The following is a 25,627-nucleotide window of genomic DNA, read 5'->3' on the forward strand; positions in this document are numbered from 1 at the left end:
TTCATCCTGATGATTGGGATCTTCAAAGCATCCTTTGGCTCGACTCAAACAACAACGTGAAGACATACCATCTCACAACAGTCACATACGGAACTAGATCAGCTCCATTTTTGGCAATCAGAGTTCTTCTCCAACTTCTCAAAGATGAGGGTCACAACTTTCCACTAGCCATTCCTCCATTAACGAAAGGTCGTTATGTTGATGATATTTGTGGTGGAGCAGATACTGAACATCAACTTCTCGAAATTGCCAAACAACTCCAGAACCTTTGCATGGCGGCCGGCCTTCCGCTAGCAAAATGGCAGTCAAACGTCTCAAGTCTCTCTCACGCCGTTCAAGAGGAAGAATCAACACCCACTCCAATCTCATTCGATGAAGGTTCTCACTCAACTAAAGTGTTAGGTCTAATCTGGTACCCTCAAGAAGACTATTTCACTTTTAAAGTCAGCTCCAATCTATCTGGGTCTTTGATCACCAAGCGATCAGTTCTATCTCATATTGCTAAAATATTTGATCCACTCGGTTTAGTCTCCCCTGTTACGATTAGGGCTAAAATATTGTTGCAGGAATTATGGCTCCAAAAGTTATCATGGGACGAACCTCTACCTCAACTACTCCAACCGAAATGGTACGACATCAGTGAAGATCTCTCAAAGCTGGCCAGCATCACAATTCCAAGATGGATTAACACTCAAGAGGGTTCTTTCATTCAACTCCACGGCTTCTCTGATGCATCTCAACTCGCCATTTCAGCCGTTCTCTACCTTCTCGTTCGAACTCCGTCCAAGGAATGCAAAGTTACAATGCTTTGCTCCAAAACCAAAGTATCGCCTTTAAAACCACTCACAATCCCGAGACTCGAATTATCAGCTGCTCTTCTTCTCTCTCGACTCGTTAATTATGCGCATAATGTTTTAGCTCTCAACATTCACTCAACCACTCTATGGACGGACTCCTCAATCACTCTAGCTTGGATCAACACTAACCCTTCACGTTGGAAGGACTTTGTACGGAACAGAGTTGCAACAATCCAAGATCTAACTCCAAGGGCCCATTGGAGGTATATTTCCGGCAAAGACAATCCTGCTGACTGTGCATCACGAGGGTTAACTTCATCTCAACTTCGCAACCACTCGCTATGGTGGACGGGACCACCATGGCTTTCCAAGTCAGAAGATTCATGGCCAAATCGTCAGCCGGCACCGACAACCGACCATGAATCAGAAGCAAGACCAGTCATCTCCATACTCACCTCCACTACGTCAGACTACTCATGGAATCTCATCTACAGGTATTCCAGTTTGAATAAATTGTTAAGAATCACCTCTATTTGTTCAAAGGTTCTCGCACGACTCCAACGCAAGCTGGATCCAGCACACCTCACACACCTGACTTCAACTGACTTGGAAGCATCTCGAAGGCATCTCAAAAAGTCTACTTTCCACATGAACTCAAGGCTCTTCAATCACAGACTCCACTTCACTCTTCACATGTATTCAGTAGACTCACTCGACAACTCGACAACAATGGTGTAATTCGTGTAGGCGAACGAATTTCCCATTCTCAGCTCGACCCAGATAGCAAGCATCCAATTATTCTTCCTCGACACTCTCAATTTACTTCTTTGGTTATAGATGAAACTCACCAAACAACTCTACATGTACAAGGCACTGTGGCACCGCTCTCAACAACTCATGGCAGAACTACCCACATCTCAAGTGCAGCCATCTCATCCATTCCTCCACACTGAGGATTGAAAGCAGTCTGTTCGCTCCAGTTATGGGTGGATTGAGTAGCTCAGACACTGGAGTGATGGATTGCCTCAACTTCCTCACAATGGATAATTTACGAAGATCCACTCGATTATAATCAACTACGTTAATTATGGCGGCCGGAATGTTAAAAATTGGAGGAATTTTTAACCCATCTCTACCACTTGATGCGCACCTCTATCAACTCAGTGACTGCGTTTATCGTTACATGCTTCTGTGAACGTAACCTTTAAATCGCTGTCAATCAGCTGTTCAAAAAAACCGGTGGAACCTGTTGAATCTGCTCAATTCAATTCATTCTCTTTAGATTCTTCGTTCGTTCAAGTGAATTGGAACTTGGTCTAAATTCTTAACGTGATTTTTAGTGCACTCTCAACTTTTTTCAATCAGCTCAAATCTAATAATATTATTTTATATTATACTAATCAATCGATCAACATCTCAAAAAGGTACAGTATTTTTTCACTCAACAAAAAATGTAATCATTTTTTGCATGTGTCACGTTAGAATATCATTCTACATAATGTTCCTCTCAACATTCATTCCATCGCTATGCATTTTCTCACTATTACATTCGAAATATTCTGCTCTACATCTCTATATCATGTCTGCATGTATATTTTCTCAATTTTCCCCGAATCTCTCAATCAACCACGTGCTCAATGTACCTAACTGCTTCAACCCTCTCAAAATGCATAGATATTCCATTCGCTTAAATTCACATCATCTCGAAAACCACTCACAGTTTAATTTCTCTAATTTTAGCACCAAGTTCACATTTCACACCACTCTATTAAAAGCTTATATACTTGTATTCACTCTCATTTTGTATATCTGTCACCTCAGATTATCTTTACACCTCTTACGATCAGACTTCTCAGGCCTCTTAAGTTTCAGGTACCTCTACGCTCAAGTTGGACACTTCGAAGGCTTCTCATAGACCAGATCGAAATCCATCTCACTACACTCAGCACTCCGAACAAAGGAATACACTCAATTAACTCTCTTGGACAGACTGGTTTGTGATAATGCTCGAGGAGGTCCAACCTGATTTCAACTCAATAAGTATAATTTATTATAAACTTTTGCATGTATCTATTACCTGAAACTTATGATACGTTATTTCATTTCTCTACATTGCATTTGTAACATAACTCACCTCAATTTATGTACTCTCATACAACACCTTCTGCTTTTCTAATAGATTTGCTATTCCTGTAAGCGTTGGTAATCATCTCTCTACATTACATTTGTAACACAACTCACCTCAATTTATGTACTCTCATAAAACACCTTCTGCTTTTCTAATAGATTTGCTATTCCTGTAAGCGTTGGTAATCATCTCTCTCTCATTCTGTCTCATTACACCTGTCTCAATACAATACATATCTCTAACTTCTCAAGTTGTCACTGCAACCTTCTGTTTTTCTGATAGCGAGACAGTTTATGAAATCGTAAACTCTATCACTGTAAACGTTGTGCTTGCATGATAACACTCACATCAATTCATAACTATCAAGCTCAATTATTATGCAACTCAAAATACATAAACATGTTTTGATGCAAATCTATCTCAATTCTCTCAATTCTTATCAAATACATAATAATTGATCTTGTTACTCGATACATGAAATTCACTCAACCTGCTCTTTCACTCAAGCAAATACAACGTTGATCTTCTCATTGAAACATTACTCTCAAATTCTCTCAATAACTTCTCAATACTTGTAAATAGGTTCACTCTGTTTAGATGTTGTATATAATTTTACTTCATGCGAGTGTCTATTTATTATGTGACGTGTTTGATATACAATAAAGATTTTATTTTACCATCTCCAACTCAATCATTTGGTAACAGTCCACTTTTAAGTAATTGCCAAAAATCTCAACACCCAGATTTTTGAACACAGTCAAAGAAATTCGTTATGATTTCATCGACCTACACCAGAAAACTGCCAAAGCTGTCACGATCTGAGCTGACTGCACCGTATGGGTGAGTCAGCAGATGAGATTTGTAGGCTCTGTGGATCAGAAGCAGAAACAGCTGAACACATAGTATGCAAGTGTCCACAGGTGGCGGACCTAAGAACCACTCATATGGGGAAACCGGTCCTGGATACTCACGAGGTAACGGCTATGGCCCCTAAGGATGTTGTCAGTTTTATCAACACCTTTGACGACCTCCTTGGGTTCCCATGAATGAGTAGGGTAGAGAACAAAAGATCTACATGGTCGCAGTTCCCGAAAGGCTAATAGTCCCACAACGATCTCGGTTCAAATAATAATAATAATAATAGGATCAGAATACACATATTTTATTGTTAATTTTCATAGTCAGAATTTCTCTCATATGATAATATTGTTGGTGTTTATCAGTGGATCGTTTATATTGTGTGTTTATTGTTTTTTCCTATTCGAAATTTGTTTTTCCTCCACATCACGAATTCTTTGAAAAAGCAATATATTTTTCAACTCCATTTCATTTTTGCAATGGGATTAGGGTAAAAATTCATTCAAAACGACAGAATTGCAAAATAGCGAAATGCGAAAAATATCATAAACATCGAAAGACTTAACCTCGGAAACTATTCGGTCTATATACAGAGACATAGTATCCTATTGTAGAAAATTTAGTCTTCTTTGAAAACGTCCTGAAGGAGTATTTCCAAAAACTAGTCTTTTATGGTTATAAATCGCCAAAATTTGAGAAAATAACGGTTTTTTCGATTTTTGACAAAGTTGCGTTCGGCACACGAGGTCACAAACTTAGATTATTCATAAGGACATCATAAACAAGTCTGCAAATATCAAAACCACCCGATTTGACGCATGCTGCGACGTATAAATATACTGAAGCATAAACTCTAGTACCTAAATTTCCAGAACGACCCTATAATGCGTTCTCCGTAATAGTCTAATAGCCCACCCACCGTGGGAAACCCTGTATGGAGTTTTAGTTGAAGATGGGCTTTGCATTTAATAGATACTCAGCAAACGTAGAATTTCCAGAGCCCTTGATGAAACAATTTCTGTGTTTTCTGAAATTTTCAGAGAAGAATATTGGAAAATAAAAATTGTTTAACAAGGCATTCTATTGCTGAGCGTATTAAATGCGAAGCACAACTTCAACGAAGACTTCAACGAAATACACTGCGCAAAAAAATTAACGCACATTCTGAAAATCTCAATTTTAATGAAAGTTAACTCTACATTGACTTTATAACTTATTTTTTATGTTCTCTCTCTCGGGAAGGTTTTGAACGAAACAGGACACATTAAATGGAAGAAAATATCAGGATTTCACCGAATCTCATGTGAAAGAGAGAAATGAACAATTTTCAAAATACTGAAATGCTGATAAGTGATTTAATACTTGGTATTTCCACCCCTTGCGTTAATTACAGCTCGACAACGACGGTTCATACTCAAAATGAGTGATCTAATCCTTCCCACATTTCTCCGAGTTGGATTCCTAAGTCATTAAGAGTAGCTGGATGATTTTCTGAACTTCTCAGCCTTCTATTGAGGTTGTCCCAAACCTGCTGAATCGGATTGAGGTCTGGACTTCTTGCTGGCCATTCCATTCGAGAGACTTCAACCTCTTCAAGGTACTCCTGAACGATGCGCGCACGATGGTGTCTGGCATTATCGTCCATAAAAATGTAATTTTCAGCAATGTATGGGACAAATGGCACTACATGCTCTTCAAGAATGTTCCTTATATACTTATCAGCATTCATAGCTCCATTATCAACGATCACTAGGCCTGTGCGAGCAGTCAAAGATATTCCACCCCATACCATAATCGATCCTTCCCCGAAACCAGTAGTATTCAGGAAATTGCACTGAGCATATTTTTCATGTGGACGTCTGTATACAAGGGAACGTCGATCACAATGGTAGAGGCTGAATCTAGACTCAGCTATGAAGAGAACTCTTTCCCAATCGGCCTCTTCCCAATGGATATGCTCTCTCGCAACATCCAAACGCGCCCTTCGATGGGCTGGGGTAAGAGCTGGGCCTCTTGCCGCGACACGTGGCCTTAAATCATATTCTCTGAGGCGATTTCTTATTGTCTGAGTGCTAATTTGCACCTCATGAGTTTGCTCAAGCTGAAGATGAAGGAGGCGAGCGGTTGCAAACCGTTGTCTCAACGAAAAAACTCTCGAGTAATGTTCTTGAATGGCAGTTGTTATCCGTGATCTACACTGTCCTGGTCTTCGGTCATTCATACCTGTCTCCCTGAATCGCTGCAACATTCTGGACACACTTGTATGGGAAACTCCAAACCTTTCTGCAATTCTTGTGTATGTCCACCCTTCTTCTCGCAAAACTACCGCTTGGGCACATTCCTCGTGGGTCAAATTGCGTGTTTCGCGTTGCATAGCGATCGAGTGTAGATAATCAAACGAAAGAAAAAAAAAAACTTAATTAGAATATTGAGTATCAATAAAAGTTATCTCCGGATAACTCAACGACCAGGTTGACCTCAATAATTTTTTATTACTGAATTAATTTTGAATATTTGTGTTCAACTACTGTTCGATCGTGAGTTGGGTTGCCTGACTCCGGTTTGTCAGGCGTCGACGTAATGCGGAAGAAAGAAGAACTTTGCCGTCTGTCAATCACGACAATTCGTATCATCGCCGGACGCGCCGAAATCCTTCTTTCGAAAACCTAAATAATCTTCTTATAAATCGCCGAAATTATCGCATCATCTGTCATCTCTCTATATTGAGTGAATAAAAGTAATATTGAGCAACTTTAAGTGAAGTGCCGCGTATCCTTCATCTATCGTGCTACGGAGCTAAGTGCAGAAGGAGGGTTGGTTCTGTGTTTCCCTCCCCTTAGGAATCCCTTTTCTGATACCAGACCAGCGGAGATTCATCTGAGTTTCGACTTCACCCAGTTAGGGTAGGTAAGAGCATTTTCACTTGTTCAGTTGCTCAATATCTATAAGTCATCTGAAGTTGGCAAATGATTTTGCGATCAATTATTGGTGCCGTGAAACCCGGGAAGTAATCTAAAATTCCCTCAATTCAGTCTATTTTTCCATTTCTGTTCATCTGATTATTTAATTTCAAATTCATCATTTTGTTTATTCGGATGAATCAATCGAATTTACTACACGGCAATACTTATCGCGCTGTCATCTGTTTTTATTTTCAGCGATAAGCGTGTGCATCAGGTAGTTATTCCGGAATTCCTTCGAAGTAAATTCGCATCTTGAAATACTTGCAATTTCACAGTGTTATTATTGTTGTGTTGCATTCAACGTCATCTGTTTATTATCTTCACTGATAAACAATCGATCGTCTGTTCATTGCTTCTTCGAAATCCCCGTGAATAATTTTATTCTTTCCATCTTTTTACATACCGGGGTCGTTCAGCAAGGTCGGAATGCCGTCGATAGACAAATTGAAGGTCTCTATCGCCGAGTCGATGGTCAAGCACGAGAATGCATTCGCCGCAGCTGCCACCCTGCTCAATTTAATTAAGGGTTTGACCACTGAGGTCCAGGTAGCTAACATGTGCCTGACTGAATTCATCAGGGTGGAAAAATCATTCAGGGAAGCTGATGACTTGATAGTCAGACTCAACTCTCAGTTGGAGGAGTCTGAGCGTGACGATTGACCTTCCAAATTTGCAGCATTCTTCGAAACTTGCCTGCATATTCGTTCCGCCCACAGCCGCATAACGGCATCTTCGTCTGTTGCCGCGCCTTCCTCATCGTCGGTTGAGCTTCCGATTCCTCGGGTTGAGTTGCCCTGCTTTTCCGGTAAAATCGAGGAATGGCCCGGATTTATTTCTCTCTTCGACGCCCTAGTGCACCTGGCGCCCGTTCAGAAATTTCATCTGCTGTCGTCGGCTCTTTCCGGTGAGGCCGAATCAGTGATCTCCGGATTCGAGATGAATTCGGCCAACTATCTTCTGGCTTATCAGGCCATTCACTCCCGCTACCAGAATCCCCGGCGTCTGGCAGATCTTTACGTGAACCAGATTTTAGAGTCCCGGCCAGCATCTGTGTCTTCTTTGCCACAATTGAAGCGATTCATCACCACCCATCAGAACGCCATAAATGCCATCAAGGCGCTGCCAATATCAGATCTTGCAGACTATCTTCTGTTATCTATGTCATTGCGTAACCTCGATGAAGCATCTCGCCAGTTGTTCGAAGGGCAGTTATCCTCTGATCATTTTCCCACTCTCGTTCAACTGATCGAATTCATCAATCGACAGTTGCGAGTGTTGGAAAGTTCTACTCTCACCTCGGCCCGATCGTCTGCGCCCAAGAGATCGTCAAGACCTCAATCACCAACGGCCTCAGCGTCTGTTTATTGAAAACATGAAATATTGAGTTTTCCCTGTATCTTTATGTTGAATACTCTATTATTTGTTAAGAAGAACTCTGACAATCTAAAAAAATGCTGTGAGTTCCATAAACATGACACAAGACACAAGAACACTCTTGAATATCCAATTCACAGGACTTCAGAATTCTAAAAATCACCACTGTATAACGGCATTGAACTTTTTAATCACTTGCCTGACAGATTCAAGACCTTACCTTATAATCTTTTCAAAAAGGAAGTTAAGAAGTTTCTGTTGATCAACTGCTTTTATAGTCTTAGGGAATTTTTGGATTTTAAACGTAAGCAATTCTCTAATTTTACATAAGTTCAAATTGCTATTCTAATTTTATATAAGTCTATATTGTTATTGTAAAACTGTATGACCTGTTTCATACAATGGTTGTTTATCTGAGGGGATGTAATAAACTTATTCTTATTCTTATTCATCGTCTTCTGCAGGGTTGTCATCCGCCATGTCTCTTCCATCACCTTCTCTGCCTGATGCTTCTCGCTCAGTGTCCACATGCCCCTCTTCTCGCGACAGGCTTGACTCTTCTGACGTGTCGTCCCAAATCCTACCTTCTGATATGGTGGGTCCCTCTGCAGTTCCTGATCTTAACACCATTCCACTGATCTCTCCGCAGCAGTCGAATCAGAGACTTGTTAACCTCGTCCGGCGATTTTGGGAACTCGATAAGGTGCCTGACATGCTCCCCTTGACACCCACTGATTTCAGCCGTGGTCCCACCGGTCGATACACTGTTGGTCTCAACTTGTCATCTCGCCAGCTTGACATCTCCGTCAATGTGGCGACCAGGAAGTTCCTTCGATTAGAGCATCGTCTCGATAACAACCCTGATCTTCGCAACGCTTATAATGAGTTCATGCAAGATTACATCGACAGTGGTCACATGGAATTGGTTTCTGAATCATCTGACTGTCCTCAATATGAGCCTTACTATATTCCTCATCATCCTGTACATCGTCCGGATGATCCTCCGACCAAGATAAGAGCGGTCTTCAACGCCTCTTGCGCATCTTCTAATGGCAAGTTCCTCAACGATCTTCTACTTACCGGCCCGAAGCTGCAAGCGGACATTTCCATTCTTCTTCTTCGCTTTCGTCTGCATCGATTTGTCTTCACTGCCGATATCAGACAGATGTATCGACAAATTCAGATACGCCCTGAGCAAAGAGAGTATCAACGCATAGTCTGGCGCTTGACCAAACAGGAACCTCTACAATATTATCGTCTGAACACTGTCACCTATGGATTATCTGCCGCTCCTTATTTGGCACTTAGGACTATTCGGCAGCTTGCTTCGGATGAGGGAGCCAAATTTCCTGTTGCAATGCATCTTCTTCATCTGGAATGGGACCAACCTCTTTCGAATGAAGCCCAGCCTTCGTGGTTGCGATTTCAATCCCAGCTTCCCACCTTGGCAGAACTCCATATCCCACGATTCATCCCTGCTGTGTCGTCATCACCTCATCGGCTGATTGGCTTCTCTGACGCATCTCAGGCTACGCTGCAATCGTCTATCTTCGCAATTCTACATCATCTGATCAATACCACGTGTCTCTTGTAGCGGCCAAATCTAAAATCGCTCCCTGCAAAGCTGTGACCCTGCCTCGTCTTGAACTGTGCGGTGCCCATCTGCTCGCAAAAATCATGCATCATCTGTCCACCCGCGTTCTACCGAATCTCACAACTGAGTGCATTGCCTTTTGTGACTCCTCCGTTGCTTTGTCGTGGATCCGTGGTGAAAGTCACAAATGGAAGACATTTGTTGGCAATCGAGTCGCTGAGATCCAGGATTTGATTCCTTCAGATTGCTGGAGGCAATTGTGCCTCTCGAGGATTGATGCTCGCGGATATTCATCATCACCATTTATGGTGGCGTGGTCCTCCTTGGCTCTCGCTCGACTCATCTTCGTGGCCTCTTTCCTCTGTTGATTCCTCTCAAACTGAATAAGTGGAGGTCGAGGCCAAGCCGACCTCTCGCTATCGACATCGCTGAAAACCGCGATGATGAGCGGCGAGGATGAACGGGTGAAACATCCTTGGTATGTACGGTCTCATTAGAATATGAAGGTTTGTTTTGAAATCGATGTAAAGATCGCGACCGCGACCTCCACCGCGCTCATCCAGGCATCTTCGGTATGAACGTACCCTTATTTTATGTTTGTCACTTGTATGCATAGAATGAAAAATATTAGATGACAGAATTATTTTTCAGGGAAATTAACGTCAGATTTCTTTGGCACCGTCATATTCACACGATGGAAGATTTAAATGAAATAAGATACTTTTATTCATTTTAATTCAATTCTTCATTCTCATAATTGTTTGTTTATTTTAGGTTAGTTTGGGTTAGGTTACGTTAGGCTAGCATAGGTTAGCCATGATATGTAACAGCAAAAAACCAATTATTTTATTATGATTTGGTAAAGTTGTCGTTTTTTTAGGGTTAAGTTTATAAGAATTTATACGCGGAGGCTGGTGTCGTAAATTGCATTTTGAAACCACCATTCTTAAGCTATCACTTCTTATAGCGTCATAGATTGTATATTCATATAGATTATATTTAAAACATTATACAGTAAACGTTCATTATCAAATGATCGGCATTTCAATCTCAATTCTCGGAGAATTTACTAGGTACCTTAGAACTCTTATACAAGGTAAAGTTGATGAACAAACCTAATGAATAGGGAAAGCACGGTAAAAAGAGTATGTATTACGATTGTGCTGTAGAGTCAAGTCCTGATTCACATGAAAATTCAACTATATCAACCAATATGATTTTTTTCGTTCCAAATCTGTCGAAAAATATATCAATGGACATAGATTAATCTATGTCAATGGATAACATGAATTCGAGTTAGTCTCTGTCACTTTGATTCATGCCAAAACTTATTCAGAAGTTCGTACACAATTTGGAATGAAAAGAGCAAATTCAAGTCAATTATAAAGAATTCATGATTATTTTCGTTCATGAAAAAGTGAAAAGAATTGTACTGTAGTGTTGTATCGAAAAAGTAACGTGAATGCAGTGATAGGAATTGATTGATCATTGAGCTTCGGATTCGTCGTCTACTAAGTGAGTGAAGAATTTTCAACCGTGTATGACCAGCTGTGAAATATTATAGACCATAATTACAAGGCACCAAATAACTGAACCCTCCTTCTGCACTTAGCTCCGTGGCACGATAGATGAAGGATACACGGCACTTCACTTAAAGTTGCTCAATATTACTTTTATTCACTCAATATAGAGAGATGACAGATGGTGCGATAATTTCGGGGATGATACGAATTGTCGTGATTGACAGACGGCAAAGTTCTTCTTTCTACCGCATTACGTCGACGCCTGACAAACCGGAGTCCGGCAACCCAATTCACGATCGAACATGCCACCCACTCAGAAGTGTCCTTCAGTAAGATGAATAGAAGGGATTGAACAGACGAAAGAAGCCAGCAGCAATCTACTGGGTTGGAAGGGGACACAATTTAATGACTGGTCGTCAAATTGTCCCAGAAGCAGTAGCAACATCAGCTTCTCGAGTGGTGAAATCAGCCCCTGGAAAAACAGATAATATGCGGCCTATAGACCACTTCAGAGGAGGAAGATTATCATCTCGAATGATGACAACGGTACCTGGAAGGATGGGAGTAGATGGATGCAACCACTTGTTACGTTGTTGCAAGGTATGCAAGTACTGCTGACGCCAACGCTTCCAGAAGTCCTGCTGAAATCGTTGGACTAGTTGCCAACGAGACAGACGGTTTACAGACACGGGAACTGACATCTTTATCAGGAGGAGCGGTGAGGGAGCGAAACATCAGAAAATGCCCTGGTGTGAGGGCCTCAAAATCAGAAGGGTCAGACGATGGGAGATACAGAGGACGAGAGTTGAGGATTGCCTCAACCTGAGTGCAGACGGTGAGGAACTCCTCGTAAGTGAGTTTTTGCTCGCCGATAACGCGAGTGAGATGGTGCTTAGCAGATTTGACAGCGGCTTTCCAAAGGCCGCCAAAGTGAGGACTGGAAGGTGGTATGAATCGCCAGTCAGTTCCGGAAGACGAGGCTGCATCACAAAGACTTTGCTGATGTTGTGGAGTAGACAACAAGCGGCCAAGATCACGTAGGTAGTTATGTGCACCCACGAAGTTGATCCCGTTGTCCGAAAAAATAACGGCAGGATGACCTCGGCGTGCGACGAAGCGACGATAAGCAGCAATGAAAGCTGGCGTGGACAGCTCAGATGCCAATTCTAGATGAACCGCTTTGGTAGTGAAACAGATGAAGACAACTAGCCTTGGTGCTAACGGCTCCACGTAGTCGTGCACTCGTTACATAAAATCGGCCTGCGTAGTCAACGCCCTTGTGAGAAAAGCCGCAGCAGAGGAGAGCCGCTCAGGTGGAAGATTGCCCATTGGTTGAATTAGAGGACGGGGTTTCCAGGAAAAGCATCTATTGCACTTGCTCAGATAATTACGGACATAGATTAATAAAACAGAAGATGCATTCACAAAATACTGCCATAAATATGAATTTGGATTCCTTGGGTGGGGGAACTGGACAGGGGCTGATTCAAAACTAGTGACACTGAATATTTCAGATAGTCGGCAATAATTTTATATCGAATGGAAAATAAATATGTTTTAATGAAAAGATTTCGAGTATTTTTCTTATGACAACTATTCAAAGGGATGTAGAACTAGTAATACCAAAACACCTTGTGTAAAAAAGAATTTATTTTGAATACAATGTTACCATACACTAATGGTCAATATGACCCTAACCTACATGCAGAATATTTGAAAGTATATACTGAATACCAAAAATTACTTTTATCAAATAAATTCCCTTTAAAATGGTTAATTCTCAGATCAATAGAAGTGGAAGCAGCTGAATTTTATGGAATTTGTATAATAAGAATCTGAAAGAGATTGTTCATTGAGGAAATTCTCAAGTCTTTCGAACAGATGAGGCGGAATGAAAAAGAAATGTTATACTATAAACACGTACCAATGATTGTGAAATCAAAAAGAAATGATTTCTTATTGCATAGAGTTACCCATAAAAGAATCCCTCAATTCTTGATGAAGCATCATTTTTTTTCTTTTATTGGAAGTTTTAAATTCAATTAAGTTATATTGCATATCAACTAATAAGCAGTGTTTTAAACTTTCATTTTCAGCAACTCGAGTACTTCAACAATCTGCTTCCCCCTTCAAATTTTCATACCACCTCAAAAGTGCCCCAAAACATGACATTTCCTCATTTTTGTGGATTTTCATTCCTAAGACGAGTTCTGTTAACCATAGTAGTTTAGGGAATTTTTTGTACCACCCTGGGTGGGTATGTATCTCACTTGTGTTATTCTTGAACTACAAGACACTTTCATTTCTTGCATTTCTTCAAATCCTGAACTGGCATTCGTGTTTGATGATTATGATCCCATTTTCCTTCCATTTTCTTCAAAAACTCCAGTACTCATGACAGGTTTGGCACAGTATTGGCTATAATCAAAACATTGTTAAAGCAATTAAAATCTCCTTCTACCGTTCATCTCGAAACCAGGAAGGATGTTTATTCAAAAAAGCGTGATTTATTATAGGAGAAAGAGAATCAACCAAATTTCAAGTTCAACTCAAAACTAGAAGTTGTCAGAAATCACTTGCAAAATTCCAAACAAAGTGATATTCAGACAAGAAAGCTAGTTAAAAAGTGGTAATGTACCGGTCCGCCTACACTTTAGCGGAAGTCGATTTTATTGTGTATATTTCGACGAACTGAGTTCAAAAAAAGCGGTTTCAACTTTAGGAAACCAGTGGCTCAAAAGTTACGCCACTTTGAAGGTTCAATGTTAAGTCTGACCTGAATGACATTTGACAAAATAATGTGAACCGCATCGAATGAATTTGAAAACTTACAATTCAGTTATTTGGTGCCTTGTAATTATGGTCTATAATATTTCACAGTACCCTTAGGGTACGTTCATACCGAAGATGCATGGATGAGCGCGGTGGAGGTCGCGGTCGAGGTTTACATCGATGCCTGGCAGTACATGTCGAAGATGCTTTCCTTTCAGTGAAAGCTCATAAACGAACTGAAAAATGAATACGTTACCCTGCTGAATGTCACGTGATTTGAAGAGCGCCAATAAGCGTGCAAGGTACCTCGCGGCAACTGCCCGATCGCCATATAAAATCAAACTATTTTGCTCTGCTATCGACATCGCTGAAAACCGCGATGATGAGCGGCGAGGATGAACGGGTGAAACATCCTTGGTATGTACGGTCTCATTAGAATATGAAGGTTTGTTTTGAAATCGATGTAAAGATCGCGACCGCGACCTCCACCGCGCTCATCCAGGCATCTTCGGTATGAACGTACCCTTATTTTATGTTTGTCACTTGTATGCATAGAATGAAAAATATTAGATGACAGAATTATTTTTCAGGGAAATTAACGTCAGATTTCTTTGGCACCGTCATATTCACACGATGGAAGATTTAAATGAAATAAGATACTTTTATTCATTTTAATTCAATTCTTCATTCTCATAATTGTTTGTTTATTTTAGGTTAGTTTGGGTTAGGTTACGTTAGGCTAGCATAGGTTAGCCATGATATGTAACAGCAAAAAACCAATTATTTTATTATGATTTGGTAAAGTTGTCGTTTTTTTAGGGTTAAGTTTATAAGAATTTATACGCGGAGGCTGGTGTCGTAAATTGCATTTTGAAACCACCATTCTTAAGCTATCACTTCTTATAGCGTCATAGATTGTATATTCATATAGATTATATTTAAAACATTATACAGTAAACGTTCATTATCAAATGATCGGCATTTCAATCTCAATTCTCGGAGAATTTACTAGGTACCTTAGAACTCTTATACAAGGTAAAGTTGATGAACAAACCTAATGAATAGGGAAAGCACGGTAAAAAGAGTATGTATTACGATTGTGCTGTAGAGTCAAGTCCTGATTCACATGAAAATTCAACTATATCAACCAATATGATTTTTTTCGTTCCAAATCTGTCGAAAAATATATCAATGGACATAGATTAATCTATGTCAATGGATAACATGAATTCGAGTTAGTCTCTGTCACTTTGATTCATGCCAAAACTTATTCAGAAGTTCGTACACAATTTGGAATGAAAAGAGCAAATTCAAGTCAATTATAAAGAATTCATGATTATTTTCGTTCATGAAAAAGTGAAAAGAATTGTACTGTAGTGTTGTATCGAAAAAGTAACGTGAATGCAGTGATAGGAATTGATTGATCATTGAGCTTCGGATTCGTCGTCTACTAAGTGAGTGAAGAATTTTCAACCGTGTATGACCAGCTGTGAAATATTATAGACCATAATTACAAGGCACCAAATAACTGAATTGTAAGTTTTCAAATTCATTCGATGCGGTTCACATTATTTTGTCAAATGTCATTCAGGTCAGACTTAACATTGAACCTTCAAAGTGGCGTAACTTTTGAGCCACTGGTTTCCTAAAGTTGAAACCGCTTTTTTTGAACTCAGTTCGTCGAAATATACACAATAAAATCGACTTCCGCTAAAGTGTAGGCGGACCGGTACATTACCACTTTTTAACTAGCTTTCTTGTCTGAATATCACTTTGTTTGGAATTTTGCAAGTGATTTCTGACAACTTCTAGTTTTGAGTTGAACTTGAAATTTGGTTGATTCTCTTTCTCCTATAATAAATCACGCTTTTTTGAATAAACATCCTTCCTGGTTTCGAGATGAACGGTAGAAGGAGATTTTAATTGCTTTAACAATGTTTTGATTATAGCCAATACTGTGCCAAACCTGTCATGAGTACTGGAGTTTTTGAAGAAAATGGAAGGAAAATGGGATCATAATCATCAAACACGAATGCCAGTTCAGGATTTGAAGAAATGCAAGAAATGAAAGTGTCTTGTAGTTCAAGAATAACACAAGTGAGATACATACCCACCCAGGGTGGTACAAAAAATTCCCTAAACTACTATGGTTAACAGAACTCGTCTTAGGAATGAAAATCCACAAAAATGAGGAAATGTCATGTTTTGGGGCACTTTTGAGGTGGTATGAAAATTTGAAGGGGGAAGCAGATTGTTGAAGTACTCGAGTTGCTGAAAATGAAAGTTTTAAACACTGCTTATTAGTTGATATGCAATATAACTTAATTGAATTTAAAACTTCCAATAAAAGAAAAAAAATGATGCTTCATCAAGAATTGAGGGATTCTTTTATGGGTAACTCTATGCAATAAGAAATCATTTCTTTTTGATTTCACAATCATTGGTACGTGTTTATAGTATAACATTTCTTTTTCATTCTGCCTCATCTGTTCGAAAGACTTGAGAATTTCCTCAATGAACAATCTCTTTCAGATTCTTATTATACAAATTCCATAAAATTCAGCTGCTTCCACTTCTATTGATCTGAGAATTAACCATTTTAAAGGGAATTTATTTGATAAAAGTAATTTTTGGTATTCAGTATATACTTTCAAATATTCTGCATGTAGGTTAGGGTCATATTGACCATTAGTGTATGGTAACATTGTATTCAAAATAAATTCTTTTTTACACAAGGTGTTTTGGTATTACTAGTTCTACATCCCTTTGAATAGTTGTCATAAGAAAAATACTCGAAATCTTTTCATTAAAACATATTTATTTTCCATTCGATATAAAATTATTGCCGACTATCTGAAATATCCAGTGTCACTAGTTTTGAATCAGCCCCTGTCCAGTTCCCCCACCCAAGGAATCCAAATTCATATTTATGGCAGTATTTTGTGAATGCATCTTCTGTTTTATTAATCTATGTCCGTAATTATCTGAGCAAGTGCAATAGATGCTTTTCCTGGAAACCCCGTCCTCTAATTCAACCAATGGGCAATCTTCCACCTGAGCGGCTCTCCTGTGCTGCGGCTTTTCTCACAAGGGCGTTGACTACGCAGGCCGATTTTATGTAACGAGTGCACGACTACGTGGAGCCGTTAGCACCAAGGCTAGTTGTCTTCATCTGTTTCACTACCAAAGCGGTTCATCTAGAATTGGCATCTGAGCTGTCCACGCCAGCTTTCATTGCTGCTTATCGTCGCTTCGTCGCACGCCGAGGTCATCCTGCCGTTATCTTTTCGGACAACGGGATCAACTTCGTGGGTGCACATAACTACCTACGTGATCTTGGCCGCTTGTTGTCTACTCCACAACATCAGCAAAGTCTTTGTGATGCAGCCTCGTCTTCCGGAACTGACTGGCGATTCATACCACCTTCCAGTCCTCACTTTGGCGGCCTTTGGAAAGCCGCTGTCAAATCTGCTAAGCACCATCTCACTCGCGTTATCGGCGAGCAAAAACTCACTTACGAGGAGTTCCTCACCGTCTGCACTCAGGTTGAGGCAATCCTCAACTCTCGTCCTCTGTATCTCCCATCGTCTGACCCTTCTGATTTTGAGGCCCTCACACCAGGGCATTTTCTGATGTTTCGCTCCCTCACCGCTCCTCCTGATAAAGATGTCAGTTCCCGTGTCTGTAAACCGTCTGTCTCGTTGGCAACTAGTCCAACGATTTCAGCAGGACTTCTGGAAGCGTTGGCGTCAGCAGTACTTGCATACCTTGCAACAACGTAACAAGTGGTTGCATCCATCTACTCCCATCCTTCCAGGTACCGTTGTCATCATTCGAGATGATAATCTTCCTCCTCTGAAGTGGTCTATAGGCCGCATATTATCTGTTTTTCCAGGGGCTGATTTCACCACTCGAGAAGCTGATGTTGCTACTGCTTCTGGGACAATTTGACGACCAGTCATTAAATTGTGTCCCCTTCCAACCCAGTAGATTGCTGCTGGCTTCTTTCGTCTGTTCAATCCCTTTTATTCATCTTACTGAAGGACACTTCTGAGTGGGTGGCATGTTCGATCGTGAATTGGGTTGCCGGACTCCGGTTTGTCAGGCGTCGACGTAATGCGGTAGAAAGAAGAACTTTGCCGTCTGTCAATCACGACAATTCGTATCATCGCCGAAATTATCGCACCATCTGTCATCTCTCTATATTGAGTGAATAAAAGTAATATTGAGCAACTTTAAGTGAAGTGCCGTGTATCCTTCATCTATCGTGCCACGGAGCTAAGTGCAGAAGGAGGGTTGGTTCTGTGTTTCCCTTCCCTTAGGAACCCCCTTTCTGATACCAGACCAGTAGAGAGATTCATCTGAGTTTCGACTTCACCCAGTTAGGGTAAGTAAGAGCATTTTCACTTGTTCAGTTGCTCAATATCTATAAGTCATCTGAAGTTGATGGCAAACTTATTTGCGATCAATTAACTACATAGTAGTATTTTCGTGAGTTTAGAATAAACAATCAAGGTAAAAAAAATATAAAAGTTGCCCGAGAAATATAAAAAGAATAAAAAACTTCATTGAAAACTTATGGACGATTATAGTTTTCTATAATATCGAGGAATATAGATTTTATTATGTACTGATAGAATGTAAATATGAAGTTTCTTTCCCTATATTATTCAACAACCGATCCTTCTTTTGTTACCTGCTGCGTAATTGCTCTGAACGTTTCCAACAATTAGCATTAACCGCTCTAGAATTGTTGGTACCTGCTCTGAAACTGCTGCGAATGTTCTGGAAACTGCCATTACCCCTTCTAGAGTTGGAGTAAAGTGCTTGATCAAATAAACTGCTCCACAAGAGTTAGGGATATCGTATTCAATCGTTTTTAAAAGTATGTAATCTTCGAGAAAATCGCTGTAAAATCATTTAAAACTCAATAAAAACTTGAATCGATCCAATCAAAATCAGTATGAGACATTTCGTCAATCTGGTCGCCTTTTTTCTGAAGTTTGGTTCTTTGCATACGCTTCATGAATGTTCTTATTTTAAAATGAAGTCAGTTTATCAACGGCTTCGATTTGAAACGAGTTTCTTGAAAATCCCGAGACGTAAATTAACAAACGCCGAGGCTAATAGGGCTATCGGAATGATACAGGGTGGCCTAACTAAGATTGTTGTAGCGGAAAGGCTCCAAGTCAGCCAAAGTGTGATATCTCGACTTTGGAATATGTTCAGGGAGACAGGTTCCGTGTTAGAAAGAACAAGTTTGGTGTGCGACGAAAAACAACACCTGCTCAGGATCGTTTCATCACCGTTTCGGCGAGAAGAAACCCAACATATACGTGTAGAATGCTACGCAATACTCTTCAAAATGCAGATGGGGTCCAAGTTTCCATCGAAACCATCAGATGAGGTTTGAGAGAGGTGAATCTAGGTTCTAGACGTCCATTAAGAGGAGTTCCATTAACACGTGACCATAAGCGTCAAAGACTGGAATAGGTAAGGCAACAATTGGAACGATCAATGAAGTAGTGTCCTTTTGACTGATGAATCCAGATATGGACAATTTTCAGATTCTCGAAGAATAAGGGTATGACAATCCCACGCATACCCCGTAATTGTCGCCATGTCCAAGAAGTCCATCCATTCCGAGGGGGTATGTTATGGTATGGGCCGGGATATGTTTCAACGGGAGCACAGATCTACACATTTGTCCTGGGAATACGCCCGTCTTACACTATAGGGAGCATGTCATTGACAATGTTGTGCCAAATTTTCACGCTGCTATTGGTGAAACTTCCTAGATGATAACGCTAGACCGCACCGTGCAGCCATAGTTGACGAGTCACAAATAGAAACAGTGACGATTGTAGCTGAAATAAATCGACAAAGAGTCGAAGTCACATCGGCATATAAAAGACCCCCAAATAACCTATTGGAAGAAGAAATCAACAACTTACTAGATGGAACAAACCCGAAAATCTGCATCGGAGATTTTAATTGCAAATCTCCAGAATGGAACAGCAGGATGGAAAACAGAAATGGCAGAAAACTGAAAGATCTCGCTGAAAAACATGAAGCTATCGTTATTGGACCTGAAGAACCAACGTACCTAGCATTCGGAAATGGATTACCAGATATAATTGATATCGCAATTATGAAAAATATCACTAGAGAATTCTCGATAGAGACCTTGTGGGACGGAACCTCTAACCACAACCCCATCGAATTAACAATAGGAGATGGGCCAAGAAGAGAACTAATGCAAACAAGAGAATACACCGATTGGACTAAATATAGCCATCTGATACAATCGGAGGTAACAGAAATACCGACAATCAACACACCGGAAGACCTAGAAAGAGCAGTTGATAAACTAGAAAAGAATATAATAGATGCCTACAAAAAGAGCACAAAGAAAATAACGAGACCAGCACCGATACATCCACACGGTGATACACCCAGAGAAATCAAAGATCTCATCAGGGAAAATCGGAGACTAAGAAAAACATACAGGCTCAACAAAACAGATATAAATAAGAGAAATCTAAACCGACACAGCCAAGTTCTGAAAAATGCCCTGAAGGACATGAGAACAAATAGATGGAACAAAAGAGTTCAAGAATTAAATACTATCGATCATTCTGCATGGAAAATGCAAAAATGTCTGAGAAGAGAAAAGACTAAAATACCACCTCTCCACGGAGAAAGAGGAATGGCATATACGAATATCGATAAAGCAGAAGCACTGGCGGACTCGATAGAAAGAGAATCGAGAATAAATTACAGACCTGATGACGATAATGACGAGCTGGAAGATCTTGTAGAGAACAACGAAGAAGAAATGGACGAACCACCAGTAGACGACAAAATAGAAAAACCAACTTCTCCATTTGAAATAAAAGAGATAATCAGAAGCTTGAAAAATAGAAAAGCTCCCGGAAGTGATAAAATAACGAATGCTATGTTGAAGAAATTACCTAGAAAAGGTATAGCTGCTCTCACAAATATTGCAAACGGTATAATGAGGACTGAACACTATCCGGAAAAGTGGAAAACTGCAGAAGTCATAGTGTTCAACAAACCAGGCAAAGATAAGAAATTCCCCCAAAACTACAGGCCGATAAGTTTATTGTCCGCCCTAGGAAAAGTAGTAGAAAGGGTAATCGCTAGGAGGCTTACAGAAGAAACTGAAAATCTGAATCTCATTCCAGCAGAGCAATTCGGATTCAGAAGAGACCACTCAACTGAACAGCAATTACTGAGACTCACAGAATACATAACAGAAGGATTCCAAAATAAACAAGCAACCGGTCTTGTACTACTAGATGTCGCCAGAGCATTCGACAGAGTATGGCATGAAGGATTGATTTACAAAATGAGATATGCTGGATATTCAATGAAACTGTGCAAGTTGATTAGGAATTATTTGAGGAACAGAAGATTCTACGTGAAAGTGGAAGGAGAAAACTCCACAACCAGATATATGGAAGCAGGGGTGCCTCAAGGGTCAGTACTTGGGCCGTTACTGTATAACATATATATTCACGATATACCAAAATCTCCAAGGACTATGCTGACACTCTATGCCGACGACACAGGAATCGCAATGCGACATCGCAAGCCAGAAATTATAGAAGGAATGTTACAAGAAGCTATAGATGAAATAAATGACTGGTGTATTAAATGGAAAATAAAACTCAACGGACAAAAGAGCCAAGCGATATTACTGCAGAAGAGGAGACTAAGAACTACAACAAATCTAGAGGTAGATGGAGAAGAAATCGAATGGAAAAACGAAGCAAAATATTTAGGTATCACCCTAGACAAAGGTCTAACATGGAGAAGCCATATCAAACAAGCCGTTGACAAAACCAAGGCAGCGATGAATATGCTCTACCCGCTGATAGGTAGAAAGAGCCATATGTCAAATGAGACAAAATTGAAAATAATCAAAGCCGTTGCTAGACCGCAACTCACTTATGGATCAGGTGCTTGGGGATTCGCGGCAAAGAGCCATATACAAAGAATTCAGGCAACAGAAAACAAGCTACTACGATGTGCCATAGATGCGCCTTGGTTTGTCAGGAACAAACAGATATATCGAGATTTGAAGTGGGAAACCATCACCGAATTTATGAAGAGGAAAGCTGAAAAGTTATTCGAAACAGCGAAGGAACATCCAAACGAAGAACTCAGGAGACTAGTGGACTACGATCCGGAGGAAGACAGAAGAAGAATGAGAATTTACAAAAGGAGACCGAGAGATCAATTGAGGAGAGATTAAAATGAGTACGACAACTTATTAAAACTATACTAAGAAGAGATATCCGAAATGGACGAACATGAAAACCCTAGCACGACAATGTGCAAGAAGAAATCAACCGATTAAAGGATAAATGGTTTATAGGCAAATGCCCGGAACCAACAAAAAGCAGGTTAGGTTTAGTGGGTCGCGAACTCAGGAGAGTGAGTAACCCCACAGTGTTCCCTAGAAATGGGTTCCTCTGGGCGAGAGATAGAGCCCCGTGTTTTCACGGTCGCAGATTCCCCCTGCTATAAAAAAAAAAAAAAAAAAAAAAAAAAAAGCCATAGTTGAGTTGAGTTGAGAGGGTTCCTCTGGGCGAGAGATAGAGCCCCGTGTTTTTCACGGTCGCAGATTCCCCCTGCTATAAAAAAAAAAAAAAAAAGCCATAGTTGAGAATGCGCGCGAGGAGATTGGTATTCCACATTTACCAATACCTCCGCACTCACCAGATTTGAATTTCATAGAACATGCATGGGATATGCTCCAAAGAAGATTAGATAATCATCAACCTACCCCAGAATCCTTAAATGATCTGAGAAAGCTTCTGCCCCGTTTATGGAACCAAATTCCTCAAGAAATGTTCAACAACCTCGTGTGTAGTATGCAAAGAAGATGTTAAGCTGTTATTGATGCCTTTGGAGGCCATACATTGTATTGATAGTCTTAAAATGCTTGAATTCTCTGGAAATAAAATTTCGTTGTTTTACTCGATTTTTCTTAACCACCCTGTATACGCTGCAGACCTCCAGGCTAAAATTAATTTACAACTTGAAATCAAAATAATATGAATTCTCACAAAAATCTTATTTTAACTATATTTTTAGCAATTTAAGTCAATCCCTTACTCATGTGGAGCAGTTTATTTCCTCGTTCGGTATCCAATTTTTGTGCAAATCATATAACCTGTGTTATATGATATTATATATTTATATGATATCATATATTTTGGCAAAACTTATATTTCTATTGTGCAAAGATTTGTAACGATTATAATAATACATAAATGTCCCTCCTCAGCTCAGAGAAAATGTCACATTAAAAATACAACGTGCTTTAAAAAAAAAAATCGTAGGCAAGTAGGGTATTTGAAGGTCGACATTGTGTGCCTCAATGTAATTCTTAAGGTGCTACTCCACCGGAGTGCTGCACTGTCTGGCACTGTGGCGTACATTGTGCGGCACGAAAGTTTATTGCGGTGGACTCGTCCACATGAACAGCAACAAAAAGTGAGCGAACTTTACAAGAGATTTGCAAACTTTTGTACGCGAACTGCTTCCAGCGGTGGACTCGGGTCGACTCACACACACATGTTGTCTGTGAACCCATTCTTGCTTCCGCTACGATAGTGAAATCATTCATATATGAGCGAACATGGATTGGATTAATGATAAAATATTCCAATTCATCAAAGAAATGAAATATATCCCGTACTGTGGGATTGTAACCATGCAGATTGCAAGAACAGGAATAAGAAAATGATGCACCTGAAGAGTTGACTCAAATATTTGATTGACTTCATTGAGGTGAAAGAAAAACAATCACAGATTCAAAATCTCTGCAGGAGCTTAGAAAATTACATAATAAAACACACGCTGCAGCATACATAACTACATTTTTTTTTTGATCCTCCATAAGTATTGAAGAAAAGCGAAACACTGAGAACTTTTTCATGCACACTATGTGCTGCACTATGCGCAATGTGCACATACAGTTGCCGATGGAAACAGCCGCTAAATTTGTTAGCAGCTTGTACGCTCACTGTTGGAGTGCTGCACAAAATGTTCTTGAACAATTGTGCCGCACACAGTTTTGGTGGAATCGTACCTTCAGCTTCTTATATACCATTTTCAAACTAAACTATTTCAAGTCAACAAACTGGAGACGATAATGCGAGCTAGTCATGAATTGTCGTCTCCAGTTTATTTCCGAGGTGCCCGGTTGGCACTTAGAGGAGTCCTCATTATGAATATGATATTAGCTCAGTAGTTGGGGAGTCGACGATGCTAAATCGAGATTTACTCGAGCGTCGTGAAGGCCTAGTGGATTTGGAAGTAGGTTGGTAGAAAGCAAAAAAGGTTCTATGATGTATGCACTTTCAGCGGTGGTGAAAGCGTCTGCAGGGTCCCAAAGACGTGAAAAAAAATCGTCAGGTGTACATACTCAAGCGAGTCAGATTAAGATACTGTATATGCCCATTTTTATTGTTTCGGCTTGCTAAAACTGTCAGATTATTTTTTTTCGTTATTCTTGAATCATTAGCTTCAAAATGAGAAAAAACGCCACCGCGCTCGAGAATGTACACGTGACGTTTTTTTTCGCAACTTTGGCGCCCACACATTTTCGACACGCTCAAATTGTCAGTTTATGAGAATATATACCTTTCAACATGTAATTAACCACATATATCTTAATTTGACACGCTCGAGTATGTACAATGATCGTTTTTTTACTATTCTGACAGGCTGTCCTAGACCCTATATACAGGTCTAATTTTTGGTAGAGGTACTCTACAGGGTCCAAGGAATGTCTTCTTTTATTAATTTGACACGCTCGAGTAAATCCCGAATTTCGCTCTTCTGCTCCACAACTACAGTAAGCGTTCTGGATTGTTATTGTTATATTGAAATTACCAGTAATTTATAAAGATGAGGTTTACCGACGTGCAAAAACATTCAATATTGAATCTCACTTCAGCAATGCGGGGAAAATAAAAGGCGAGTGAAAATATTCTGATGATAAATGTTTCCGTGACAATGGTCATCATCAATCTTTCCAAATTACTGTTTCGCGATGTATGAGCGTTTTTCGTGAAACAGGTCTGTTACAGGACAATCTTGAATAACTTGAAAACTTCTTGCCCCAGAGGATAGAATGTCCTCCTACTAAAACTAGGAAACTCTTATACTGAAGCTCGGCACTATATGGTATACTTAGGCCAATTGACTCGTTCCAATTGTTCCAGCGCAAAAAAAATCTGTTGTCTGTAGTATCCAGTACATCACTCCAGTTTCGTCGCGAGAAACTCTATAAATTGACAAAAACATAGGCGTTGCTTGGGTGAAGCAAGGAGGGCGGTTTCCCCCTCTCCGTAGACGTTCGACTCTTGAAAACTAGTAATAAATGGACAATTTTGGAACATCTACTTCATCTGAGTGGTATATGTTTGTTTATCACAACAACGACTGCCGTGGAAAACAAGAATATTTCAACGGTGCGTTACCGTCGTCCAAATCAAATGAGCTAGCACAGTGAAACTGTCATTTCTATGAAATGCACCACATTTTAGTCATAAACCACGAAAATCACAAGGAAGTGC

This window comes from Coccinella septempunctata, chromosome 6 (genome assembly GCF_907165205.1).
Source record: "Coccinella septempunctata chromosome 6, icCocSept1.1, whole genome shotgun sequence".
Taxonomy (NCBI): Eukaryota; Metazoa; Arthropoda; class Insecta; order Coleoptera; family Coccinellidae; genus Coccinella; species Coccinella septempunctata.